The sequence below is a fragment of the Castor canadensis genome, chromosome 6, assembly GCF_047511655.1.
Source record: "Castor canadensis chromosome 6, mCasCan1.hap1v2, whole genome shotgun sequence".
NCBI lineage: Eukaryota > Metazoa > Chordata > Mammalia > Rodentia > Castoridae > Castor > Castor canadensis.
Genome location: NC_133391.1, coordinates 26760364 through 26772496, shown reverse-complemented (window position 1 = coordinate 26772496; position 12133 = coordinate 26760364). Strand labels below are relative to the sequence as shown.

Sequence of the window (12133 nt, the reverse complement as noted above, 5' to 3'; positions counted from 1 at the left end):
CTCGGTCCAGCCCCTGCGGGCCGCTCAGTGAAGAGGAGGAGGAGCTGGCAGGCTTCATTTTAAATGATGTCACCTTAATCCTCATGTTTACCCTTTCCTGTAGTAGAATCATTTTCATTTTACAGAGGAGGAAACTGAAGCACAGAAAGGTAAAGGTGCACAGTTAGTCCATGACAGAGCTAGGAGTCAAACTTAAGCAACCTGGTATGAGCTCTGGAGTTTGAAGACATGATATTCCTTGTTTGTTTGTTTAAGACAGGATCTCACCATATAGCCCAAGCAGGCCTTAAGCTCACAGTCTTCCTGCCTCAGCCCCTCAAGTACTGGGATCAAAGATGTGTGCCAACCTGCCCAGCTCAGGCTACTCTCTTAATCATTGTGTTAACAATTTGGTGGTAGCTACTGCTCATTCAGCATCCATAAGATTGCCCAGGCAATGTCCAACTCACAAAGCTATAACTCACTGAAAACCACTCTGAACTAAATTCTTCCACATTTCTTTTTACAGCAGACATATTATAAGATGCCCCTAGTTAGTGACATGCTTGTATAAACCCTTTCCATTGAATATGGGAAGGAAACTGGAACTTCTTAGTGGCCAAGAGAGTATGGCAAAGGGGTGAGAATGCCATGCTCTGATCAGCTTATGTGGCATTTAGATTCAGTCTGAGCAGACTGGAGAAGGACTCTCTTTCTGGCCTTCAGAGACAAGCAACTATGCTATGAACTTCCTCTCAAGAGGGTTATATGGCAGGGAGCTGTACTTGCCCTAGACAGGTGAGTGGCTTTCAACCAACAACCAACAAAAATACATAGCTTGCAATCATTGCTAATGACTTAGATGAGTTTGGAAGCAAATTCTCCCCCAGTCAAGCCATATGAAAACAGCCTCTTGGATGCCTTGAAGACTTATGTGACTGTTGAGAGGGAAAATTCTAAGATGCTCCCCAAGAGTCTCACCCTCTAGTAAACACAAATCTTCCCTCAAGGAGAACCTATGGAAGGAATGACTGGGGCATTCCTTGAGGGATAGGAAATGTGAGGAATATTTGACACAAGGGAGATTCATCATTGCTGGCTTGAAGGTAGTGGAGGTTGTGTGATGAAGAATGCAAGAAGTCTCTATGAGCTGAGGGCAGCCTGCATGGAAACACAGCTCTCACTTTTATAACTACAGGAATGAGGCTCTGCTAGGCAAAGGACCTTGAGGTCCAACACACACAAAAAGCTGGTTGGCACCTTGATTTTAGCTATTTGAGATCCTGAACACAGAATCCAGTCACACTGTGTGCAGACTTTGGTCTAATGAGGTAATAAGTAGGTGCTGTTTCCAGTTGCTAAGTTTGGGGTACATTATTTGGTTTTTCACAGCCGTAGAAAATGAATACACTTTTCACATTTGTAATTGACATAGGCTACCATTTCAATGAAATAAAAGTGAAAGTACCCAGTATAGAGCCTGGAATCTAAAAGATACTAAATATTTGTGGGACTTGTTTCCTACTGAGCCTCTGCAACACAGAATTGCTTCTATCATTGTCAAACTGATTAAGTGACATTTGTAGGTAAAAATATTCACATTCAAGACAAGTGAAAAATACTATGCAGTAGTCTAAGTAATCTATTAAACTAGAACACAAATGTTTTATTGCTCATGTATGAGAATTCAGGAATCAAAACAGAAAAGTAATTCAGCTTTATCAGCATGTCTTAGAACAGGAGTGAAAAGAACTGAAGTTACCAGCTTGGCTTGTGAATGACAGAAATTTAACATTTCAATTGTATCCTGCAATATTTTAAATGATTCTACAATATTGTTATTTCTTCAGCTTCCCAGCCTTTCACTTACTAAAGTGCAAGAATAATGAGATCATGGGAAAGGTTTCAACAAATTGTCTCATAACTGAGTCATAAAACTTGGCAGCTGTGAATCTGTCATGTATATAACGTGATTTCTGGGTGGAGAATTCAAATGCTTAAATTTTGGCCTGTGTGTCACAGATAATTTCAGCATCAGCTCCAAGGTTTTGGGATACATTCCAAGGTGTGTCTCGTCTGAAATTTAGAAATCCTCCTGCAGTTTAAAGCTTCTTACTTTCAGCTTTAAAGAAGTCATGCATCAAATTGATACAATTTGAAATGTGTTTGACCCTGGAGATGGTTTCACATTATTTGTGAAAATAAATGATTTTTGCACACATGCTTAATGGTCTATGTGTTTTATTGATTCTACACAACCCATCCCCATCCTTTTACAATTACAGTGATTTTATAGACCAGTAGGTCTAACAGGAAATGATTAGTCCCATGGTTCTTGAAATTTTTAGCTGATCTTGACCATTTCAAATCCCAAGTATTATGACTGAACTGAGTATATTTAAATTTAATTTTTGAGAGCAGAGAAAGAGCCAGCATACTACAGGCTGATTTCATCAGAGTTACAACTGACATTTGAGCATGAAAGAAAGGTACTTTATGTAGGAAAGAGTCCTTTTTTTTTTTCAGGAGCACATTATAGCAATGAACAAAGGGACTTTATCAAGTTTAAGTTTGTGCTAGAAAGAGGCAAGGTAAGGTAGAATGTTCCAGAACTCTTACTCATGAAAAAAAAATTTTTATGTTTTCTATGGAGATAAACTTGCACTTTATAAAATAAAGTAAATTTCTGAAGCAGTGGCCTGTTTTAGATTGTGAACTTATCATAATTCAAATTTAATTTTTGTAAGCAGATACATTCGCCTTGAATGGAAAAACAAACAGTTTGGTATTCAGATAATATCAAACAAATGTTATCTACCTTTTTTCTTTTTTTACTTTTAAAGATCAACTGCATTTGCCATTCAAATCTCTAGTTCTGCCTTTAGAAGTTCCTCTCTGTTCTGCAAGGCATTATTCTGCTTCAGAAAGGTGAAGATTCAGTTTCTTGCTTTAAAAAAATTTTATCTTCAGATTGTGACTGGTCCTGTACTAAACTCAGTTTACAAACTGAACATTTTATACCAATGCCTGCCCCAAAAAGCTAGTTCATACTTCGATACAGAGAATATAAGAAAACTCTTGCCGTTGGGGGGTTTGGGGGGGTTGGGAGGGTTGGGGGGGTTCCAATTCTGAGAAATCATTTCCTGTTAGGATGACCTATTGGTCCCCAAGACCACTCTCTAATTCTAGAGGGATGTATATGAGTTTTGTACAATCAGCAAAATATGGAACTTACACTGCATCAAGAGACTTTATATATTGGAAAAATAGAAGATTCTGGAAAAGCTCCTCCATGTATAGTATGACAGTTAAGAGATTCTGAAAGCTCAAAAGAAATGACTGGAAGAGAAGAATGATGACTCAAGCTATGAAAAGATAAACCCAGTTAAAGTATTAAAAACAAGCCTCCCTGGGTTCTCCAATTATCTCTTAAATTGAATTTCTTCTATTTGCTTTGTAAGTCTCATTACTTTTCTACCTCTCAGATCAGCAAACAGAATTTATTATCTTCTCTAAAGCACCACCCTTTAACTATCCAGAGCAACCTGGAGCTCCCTCTCTCTCCCTGCCTGTGGGCAGTCAATCACCAAATTCTATTGCTGGAAGCTTCCAGACACTTGACAGATCCCTCCCCCCTCGCTTCATTACCACTGGCTTTAGGACAAACTCTAATCCATCTTGTCTGAAACACTGAACAGCCTCCTCTAATTGATCTCCCTGCCCCTACCATCCAAATGCCTTCCCTCCCCATACTCCCACCAGTTTCCATTCTGCCAGATGATCTAAAATTCAAGTCTTATCTTTCCATTTCCTTGAGTGATTTCCCATCGTAAAAACAAAATCTGAAGTCTTTTGCACGACATGAAAAGTGTTCCTGATTTGACTTCTACAGGCTCCACTAGCTTCTTGTTCCATACTTGGATGACTTTCCTATAAACTTTTCTCTTAGCCTCTGTTACCTTTTCTCCCTTGTCTGTTCCATCTCTACTTTTCCTTCTTTTTGTTCTGTCAATCCCATTTCTTTCCCTCATCCATCTGCAAATTAATGTGAAAATACAGAGCCTGCCCTCAGGAATCCTGCAACCCAGTGGAGTTCAGAGGGGTGTAAGAGCAGGTTGCATTTGAATGTAAAGCAAGCAAGAGTTGTATGGGACTGTGCTGTGGGGGTTCAGAGAGGGAAGCAAAACTAGGGTTTATGCATTGCATCTGCTGTAACAGTGGTTTTCTTAGAAAAAATGAAAAACTACAGACCACAGAGCTGACCCAATATAATACTTAAGCTACTCCTTGAACATCTGTATTTAAATGTATTAATACTATAAACATAACAGTATTGTTTACTTAGTCCTTGTTACAGCATGGATAAGTGACTGTATTTATTTACTCCTTCACTGTTTTTTGCTGGGTATTAGTATTCAGTAAGTACTGGCTTCATGTATAAACATAATGTTAAAATTTATGTGTTTTATATTTTGTTCTGATTCATTCTTTCCTTCTTTGCTTCCTTCCTTCCTTCCCTTTCTTTCAAAGTACTGGAGTTTGAACTAGGAACCATGTGCTTGCCACAAGGTAGCCACCTACCAGAGCCATAGCCCCAGCCCTTTTTACTTTCATTATTTTTTAAATAGCATGTTGTGTGTTTTTGCCCTGGTCAGTCTGGATTGCTGTCCTCCTATTCACACTTCCCATTATATAGCTGGGATGACAGGCTTATGTCACCATGTCCAGTTTATTAGTGGAGATGGGGTCTCATGAACTCTTTTGCCCAGTCTGACCTCAATCGCTGCCTCCCAAGTAGCTAGGATTACAGGCTTGTGTCACCATGCCCTGCTTCTTCAATAAGTCAGCCACATTTATTTCATATTGTGGCATGGTTTTTAAAGTACTCACTGAAGTCTATGGTGGCATTTGCTGTACCGCATTGTGAGATCTCCAATTAATTTCTGAATAGTTGCCTGTTACATATCAGTATTCAGTGACAAGAGGACATTTCTTTTGATATTTGTAATTTTCATTTGTCAAGGCTAAAGGTTAAAAGCTTTTCATGTTCAAAATATATGCCCTCTGTGGGGAGCAGATTATGAGAAGCCTATGAGGACTGGACACAAGACACTCTTCACAATGTTCTGTAGGCTGAGTTTGGCACAGTCCCAGCCACAGAAACAGGCTACAGGAAGTTATTTATGTTCAGAGAACGCAAGTTTCTCCTGTTACAATGTCACGCCCCTCCCCAAGAACTGCCACTCCACCCTGTTTACCACTGTATATAAAAGACCTGCTGAAGGAGGATGCGAGGGGTTCTTTTTGGCTTTTGGCTTTTGGCTTTTTGATGTGGGAGGCTTTGGAAGGGAAAAGGATTGCTGAAGGGAAAAGGATTTCTGAGGGGAAAAGGATTGCTGAAGGGAAAATGAATTGCTGAAGGGGAATTGCTAGCAAGTCTGAGGGCCAAGATTTTAAGAAAGGTAAAGAGAGAACATGGGACAGTGCAAGTCTGGGGCAAATACTTTAAGAGAGATAATGCTAAAGAAAAGCTAAGAGAAAACATGGGACAGAGCGAGTCTAAGGAAAGAGACTATAAAGAACAGAAAAGAAGACTTTAAAAGCAAGGTTTTAAGGAAAGACTTTAGAAGCAAGGTTTTGAAGAACTGTAAAGGAGTAAAGCCTTAAAGAATAAAGATAGAGAAAAGAAGCAGAGTAAATGAAGAGAATAATAGAGAAAAGGATTAAGTGAGTGTTGTGCATCTCCACCCGAGTGCCCAACATACCTGATCCCACTTTCTGTCTGTCTGTCTATCCTGTGTCCTCTCTGCATCTCCCGTCTCTGCCTAGTTAGCCCCAGTTAGGTTCAGTAATAACCAGGAGCGAGAAAAAGCTCCGTCCAGCCCTCTGGTGTATTTACATGAATCAAATAGTACATTTTCCCTCACATGGCCAATTTCAACACATGTTTGATAATGTGCCTTCATCCCTACTTCCATTACACAAATTTCATTAAAAACAGAAGATATATTTTCTACACCAGCAAATGTCAGCTAATAGAATTCTTCCATTTAGGGGATTAGGGCTAAATCCTAACTTTACAGTTGAGTTGGACTATGATGGATGATTTTAAGTAACACAGATAGGACTGAGTGAGGAAAGATAGGTCTGTGAGGAAATTTCATGAAGGCAGGAAAGTTCAGAGCATAATTGTGTACCTGCTGCAATTCAGGAAGGCTACAATCTGTGTATAAAAAGAATTTTGGGTGATAAAACTGAAAAGCTCTATTGGAGTAAGGTCATGGAGGTCCTGAACGACAGACTATGGATATAGAAGTTTATTTTGTAAAAAGAAAATTCAGAGCTACAGAGCTTTTTTTTTTTTTTTTTTTTTTTTTTTTTTTTACAGAATAGAAATAATATCACCAAAGTCGCCCTTCAAAAAAGATTAACCTGGCAACAGAATTTTAAATGAATTAGGAGAGAGCTGGAGGTGGAAGACTCCCGCAGAGAGGTCAGCAGTGCAGACAATGTACCATAAAGGACATGAGAATCTAAATAGAGCAGTTGCACTGATAGCACACAGGAGGAGCAGAAGGAAAAGATGGGCAGAAATGGAGTCAACAGAATTTTTTAGTTATTTGGATCTGGAAGGCAAAGGAGAGAAGAGATAAACCGTGGCCTTGTACTGGAGAGAATGGTGACCTGTGCATTAGGACAGAATGAGTATGTCCACTTCAGGATGTGTTAGGGTCCGAGAATCCTATTCCTCCAAGAGACAGAGAGTCACGCGTGAATGTAATCAACAAAGCAGAGTTTATTGAGCTGGCAAGCCAGGGTCAAGCTCCCACACAGACACACAGGTCCGATTGGGCAGACAAGACCCCGAGCCTCTTTAGGGAAGATCTTATATAGGCCCCTACTGGCCGTTACAGCAAAAGCCCGCACAGTACATAGCCAATGAGTTTGTAACACCACATACATTTCCAGCCTATCCATTTAAGAGTACATTACTTCTTAGCCTATAGATTCAAGGGTCAGTATTCATGCACACGGTTATATTTAGCAAGCAAGCAGGGCACATCTTGCACGTACTTCTAGTCGTCTTTCGCAATCTGCTCACATTCCTTACATTCTACCTGCCCCCATCCTGTTTATCTTATCCTGCACGGGGCATCCTGTGCTGGCTTTACTGGTTTCTGCTATGGGGATCTGCTGGGGCAAAGGGCACATCCTTTCATTCCCCAGTTTTCTTTGGGCTATATTGAGGAATTATTCTCAAGGGGATGAAGAGCCTGGCATTGTTGGTGAAGGACCAGAAGTTGGACAGTGTTAATTCAGTTTTTGATGAAAGTCACAAGTTGGTTTAGAATACAAGGTCCTATTGTTAGAGTAGAGACTGATTGTCGCACACGCCGCAAGGTAAAAAGGGCTCCTGGATGATTTGTTTTGTAGAGTCTGACTCCCCAGGATTTACCCAATTTCCAATTTGTCGCCTTTTTTTCTAAATCAGTGAAATTTATCATAATGGGATTACAATTGGGGGGAGTTGGGCATCCCTTATTTATAGGTCTAGGTTGGTGGTATGTAATACCAGATTGAGAGACTCTACTTAACTGAATAAGGTTACCGAGGTCCAGTTTGCTGAAGTTTGAGTTTGAAGGAATTGTCCTTGTGGTGGGACACCCTTCTTGTTGGCAGGAAGTCTTCCTTCACAGCTACCGGGTCCGCCAGTCTGATGTGGGTGTAGTGGACCCAGGTGATGATCCCATTCTAGGAGGGCTGTGGAGCATCTGGGGTGTTTTTGTTTTCGGAGCATCCCGTATCAGCCGGAGCTTGAGTGGATTTGTGGGATGCTGTTGTGCAGTCTAATTTCCCTGCTCCTCCTGAGGACATGCCCGTCTCACATGGGAGTGGTGTACCCATGGTGCAATTCCATTGACCTTGAGGGCGGTGGGGGTAGTAAGCAGTACAACATTAAGGTCCTTTTATCTAGGCTCTAGGGTTTTGGACTGATGCCTTTTAACCCATACCATGTTACCCGGGACTATGCCATGTTCCGGAGTTGGGACCCTCTCAGTAGTATGGTACGCTTGAATTAAGGGCCATATTTGTTGTTGCACCTTAGCTAGAGCCTGTAGCATAGTCAGGTAATTTGGGGCCAGATTACCTAGTCCCAGGCTTAAGGTCCTTTGAATGATGGGGAGTGGAGCCCCATAAAGGATCTCAAAGGGGGTTAGCCCGTGGACATAAGGGGAGTTTCGGACTCAGAAGATGGCCAAGGGAAGGAGTGTCACCCAATCACCGCCAGTCTCCAGGGCCAATTTGGCTAAAGTCTCCTTTAGTGTCCTATTCATCCTTTTTATTTGCCCTGAGCTCTGGGGGTTATATTCACAATGTAGTTTTCAATTGGCCCCCATAGCCTGGGCTAGTCCCTGCAGGACTTTACTAACGAAAGCCGGACTGTTATCTGACCCAATTGCCTCAGGCACCCCGTACCTGGGTATGATTTTTTCTAGTAAGGCTTTTGCCACTACCTGACTCGTCTCCCTCTTTGTAGGAAATACCTCCACCCAGCCTGAAAAGGTATCTATGAACACTAGCAAATATTTGTACCCAAACTTCTCAGGTTTTACTTCGGTAAAATTTACTTTCCAGCTTTTTTTCGGGGCCCTCCCCCGTTCCCGAATACCTGTGTGGTGTCCCTCCCTTCGTCCTGGTTTTATAGCTGTACAGCTAGCACAATCCTCCACAATTTGACGGATGGCCGCGGTCTGGTTCGGAAATCGGAGTTGTGCAGATGTCAGTAAGTCTAGCAACTTTCTCCGCCCCAAGTGGGTGGACTTATGTAAGTTAGCTAACAGGAATCGGCTGAGTTTTTTGGGCAGGATTAGCTTGCCTTTTAAGTCGCTTTTCCATTTATCCTCCCTTTTTTTAGTGAGGGAGTGGGCTCTCATCCAAGTGAAATCCTCTGAGGAGTACTCTGGTTGGGGAGGTAGCGAAGGGAGCTCGGGGACAGGCACATCTATAGCCGCAACCATGGAGGGACTCACCATTGCTGTTCTCCTAGCTTTTTGATCCGCCCTGTTGTTACCGACAGCTTCCAGAGTCTTGGCAGACTGATGGCCTGGGACATACATCACTGCCACTGCCTTTGGTTTTTTTCAGTGCTATTAATAGACGCTGGACTTCGGCCAGGTTTTTTAAGCCTTTTCCTTCTGCTGTGCAAAATCCCCTTTCACGATAGATGGCTCCGTGGACGTGGATGGTACCGAAAGCATAGCGGCTATCGGTGTAGATATTGACTTGTTCTTTTTTTTGGCCCTTTCCAGGGCCTCGGCCAAGGCAATTAATTTTGCCTTTTGGGCTGAGGTTCCAGGTGGGAGGGCGCTGCTCCATACCGTGTTTTTTTTTTTGGTCGACCACTGCTGCCCCTGCCCTTCGGACTCTATTTTGGACAAAACTGCTTTCATCAGTGTACAAGTTTAATTTACAGCCGGACAGTGGGGTGTCCTTTAGATCAACCCATACCTGGGTAACTTCGGAGAGGAACTCCTTGCAGTCATGGACAGGTGTCTGTAGTTCCGGGTTGGGCAACAGGGTGGCAGGGTTCAGAGTTACGGGATCTGTGAAGGTGATCCGAGGGGAATCCAGCAAGAGCCCCTGGTAGTGGGTGAGCCTGGCATTCATCATCCATTTCCCAGGGGGTTGTTTAAGGACTCCCTCCACCGGGTGAGGGGCCGTGACCCGGAGGGCCTGTCTAAAGGTTAATTTGTCTGCTTCTCTCACTAACATGGCAACGGCCGCTATGATGCGGAGGCAGGGGGGCCATCCTGATGCTACTGCATCTAATTTTTTGGAAAGATATGCCACGGGTCTCTTCCAGGGACCTAACTGTTGGGCCAGGACTCCTTTGGCTACCCCCTTTTTTTTATCAACAAACAGAGTGAACAATTTTGTGGGGTCTGGTAGGGTCAAGGCAGGGGCCTGGAGAAGGGCGGCCTTTAGCTGGTCAAAGGCCCGCTGTTGTTCCTCTCCCCACCTCCAATCCGGAGCCTCTTTGGTGGCCTCATATAGGGGTCTGGCTATCTCCGCAAATCCCGGAATCCAGAGTCTACAGAACCCTGTGGAGCCAAGGAACTCTCTCACTCCCTTTTTTTTGGAGTTTTCCTTGTGGTAAAGACCTTCTCTGTTATCTGTAACATTTTCCTAATGGTTATCTCCCCTAAGTTTTTCTGTTTATTGAGTTTTCTCCTAATGTCTGGAGCTGCCTGATTAATGAATGAGAATACCACAGCAGACCGGTGGATCTCCGCCTCGGGGTCAATAGGGGTGTACTGATGGTATGCCTCATAGAGGCGCTCTAAGAAACTGGCCAGGCTTTTATTTTCCCCTTGGACAACTGCCTTTACCTTTGCAAAGTTGGTGGGCCTCCTAGCGGCCGCTCGGAGACCTGCCATAAGAGTCTGGCGGTAGATTTGGAGACGCTCCCTACCTTCTGCGGTCCCGAAATCCCAATCAGGGTGGCGTAGGGGGAAGGCCCAGTCTATGGCCGGTTGGAGGGTGTGGGTCTCCCGTTGTCCCCCAAGACGTTCTTTTTAGCTTCGTGGAGGATGCGCTCCCGCTCCTCCGTCGTAAAAAGAGTATTGAGCAGCTGGTGACAGTCGTCCCATGTGGGGCGGTGTGTATGCATGACGGACTCCAGGAGATCTATGAGACACTTAGGGTCTTCTGAAAAGGGTGGGTTTTGTGTCCTCCAGTTATATAGATCACTGGAGGAGAAGGGCCAGTACTGAAACTGTTGCCCCCACTCCCGGTCCTCCTTGGCCTACCGTCTGGACTGGAAATGTGGGGACAGTTTCCTCCCCATGTGTTGATGAGGAGGGCCCATCTTCTCCCTCCCTTTTCCGTACCCCTCGGGGGCGGAGTCTTTAACCCATTCCTCCTCCGGCTGTCGGTCCTGTTGAGGAGGATGAGGAAATTTCCTCCTCTGGAGCACTGGCCTGACCAGGGGGAGTCATGTATGGGGGCAGCCGATCTTCCTCTACCCCCGCGAGGGATGGATAAAGGGGGAAACTCTCTGGTAAGACCGGGGGTGGTAAAGAGGGTGTCCTATTTTGAGGACTGGCCAGGGAGGGAAGGGGAGGTTTCTCTTCCTCTTTTATGACCAAGGCAGGCGTGACTGGGGTTTTAGCCCCGGGAGCCGAACTGGAGGGGTGAGTCAGAAAAGCTGTTAACCAAGGGGGAGGGTTCCCCACTAAATCTTCCCAAACCAAAATGTAGGGGACCTGATCTGGGTGGCCTTGATTGCCTGGTCGGAAAACGACAGCCTTGACCTTAGTGATCAGGTCTAGGGAGAGGGAACCTTGAATGGGCCATCCGACTCCGAAGGTGGGCCATTCTGCAGAACAAAGGGTGTCGAACTTACCTTTCTTAATGACCAGACCCGCATTTAATGCCTTTTTTTGACTTCTGGAAAGGGAGAGAGAATCAAAGACTTTGGGGTTGCTTGTCCCTGTCCCATTGTGGGATGAGAAGCAACCACCAGGAGAGATAGAACAAAAAGGGTGAAAGCAACAATAACTGCACACACACAGAACACTCTCCACCACTCACTTGGACCAGTCCTTCTCTCACGCTGGTGTGCACCCCATTCAATCTCCTCACCATCCAATTTGGATATCAGGCCAAAAGGCGTCCACTTGACGGGTGGTCGGTCGACTAGTTCAATTAGTTCTTCACCTGGTGCCAGGATTCCTGAAATGCTCGAGCCCAAATGAGAGGAAAGCCTCTCCCAGCAGGACCTCGTGGTCCCCTTAACGAGATTCCCAGAATGAATCTCCCCGGGGATTGGCCAAATCCCCACCACGGCCCAAACGGGAACAATCATCTACCAATTAGTTCCCTCCAAATGAGAATCTCGGACTCTCCCAATGCCTAGGACTTGGAATCACCTCTGCTTTCTCGTGGACGGTCTGCCTTCTCGAAAAAGGGGATCTTGGTGGAACCTCCAAATGTTAGGGTCCGAGAATCCTATTCCTCTGAGAGACAGAGAGTCACACGTGAATGCAATCAACAAAGCAGAGTTTATTGAGCTGGCAAGCCAGGGTCAAGCTCCCACGCAGACACACAGGTCCGATTGGGCAGACAAGACCCCGAGCCTCTTTAGGGAAGA

The 12133-nt window shown here is 44.3% G+C and overlaps 1 long non-coding RNA gene across 1 annotated transcript; it reads right to left on the bottom strand.

Annotated features, from left to right (window-relative positions):
- Window positions 1-6751: 6751 nt before the first annotated feature.
- On the bottom strand, window positions 6752-8804 carry LOC141423858 (uncharacterized). The gene is made up of 2 exons (XR_012448628.1): window positions 8651-8804; window positions 6752-7901 (listed from the first exon to the last, which is right to left on the bottom strand). It is a non-coding gene; the product is annotated as an uncharacterized lncRNA (long non-coding RNA).
- Window positions 8805-12133: the final 3329 nt, after the last annotated feature.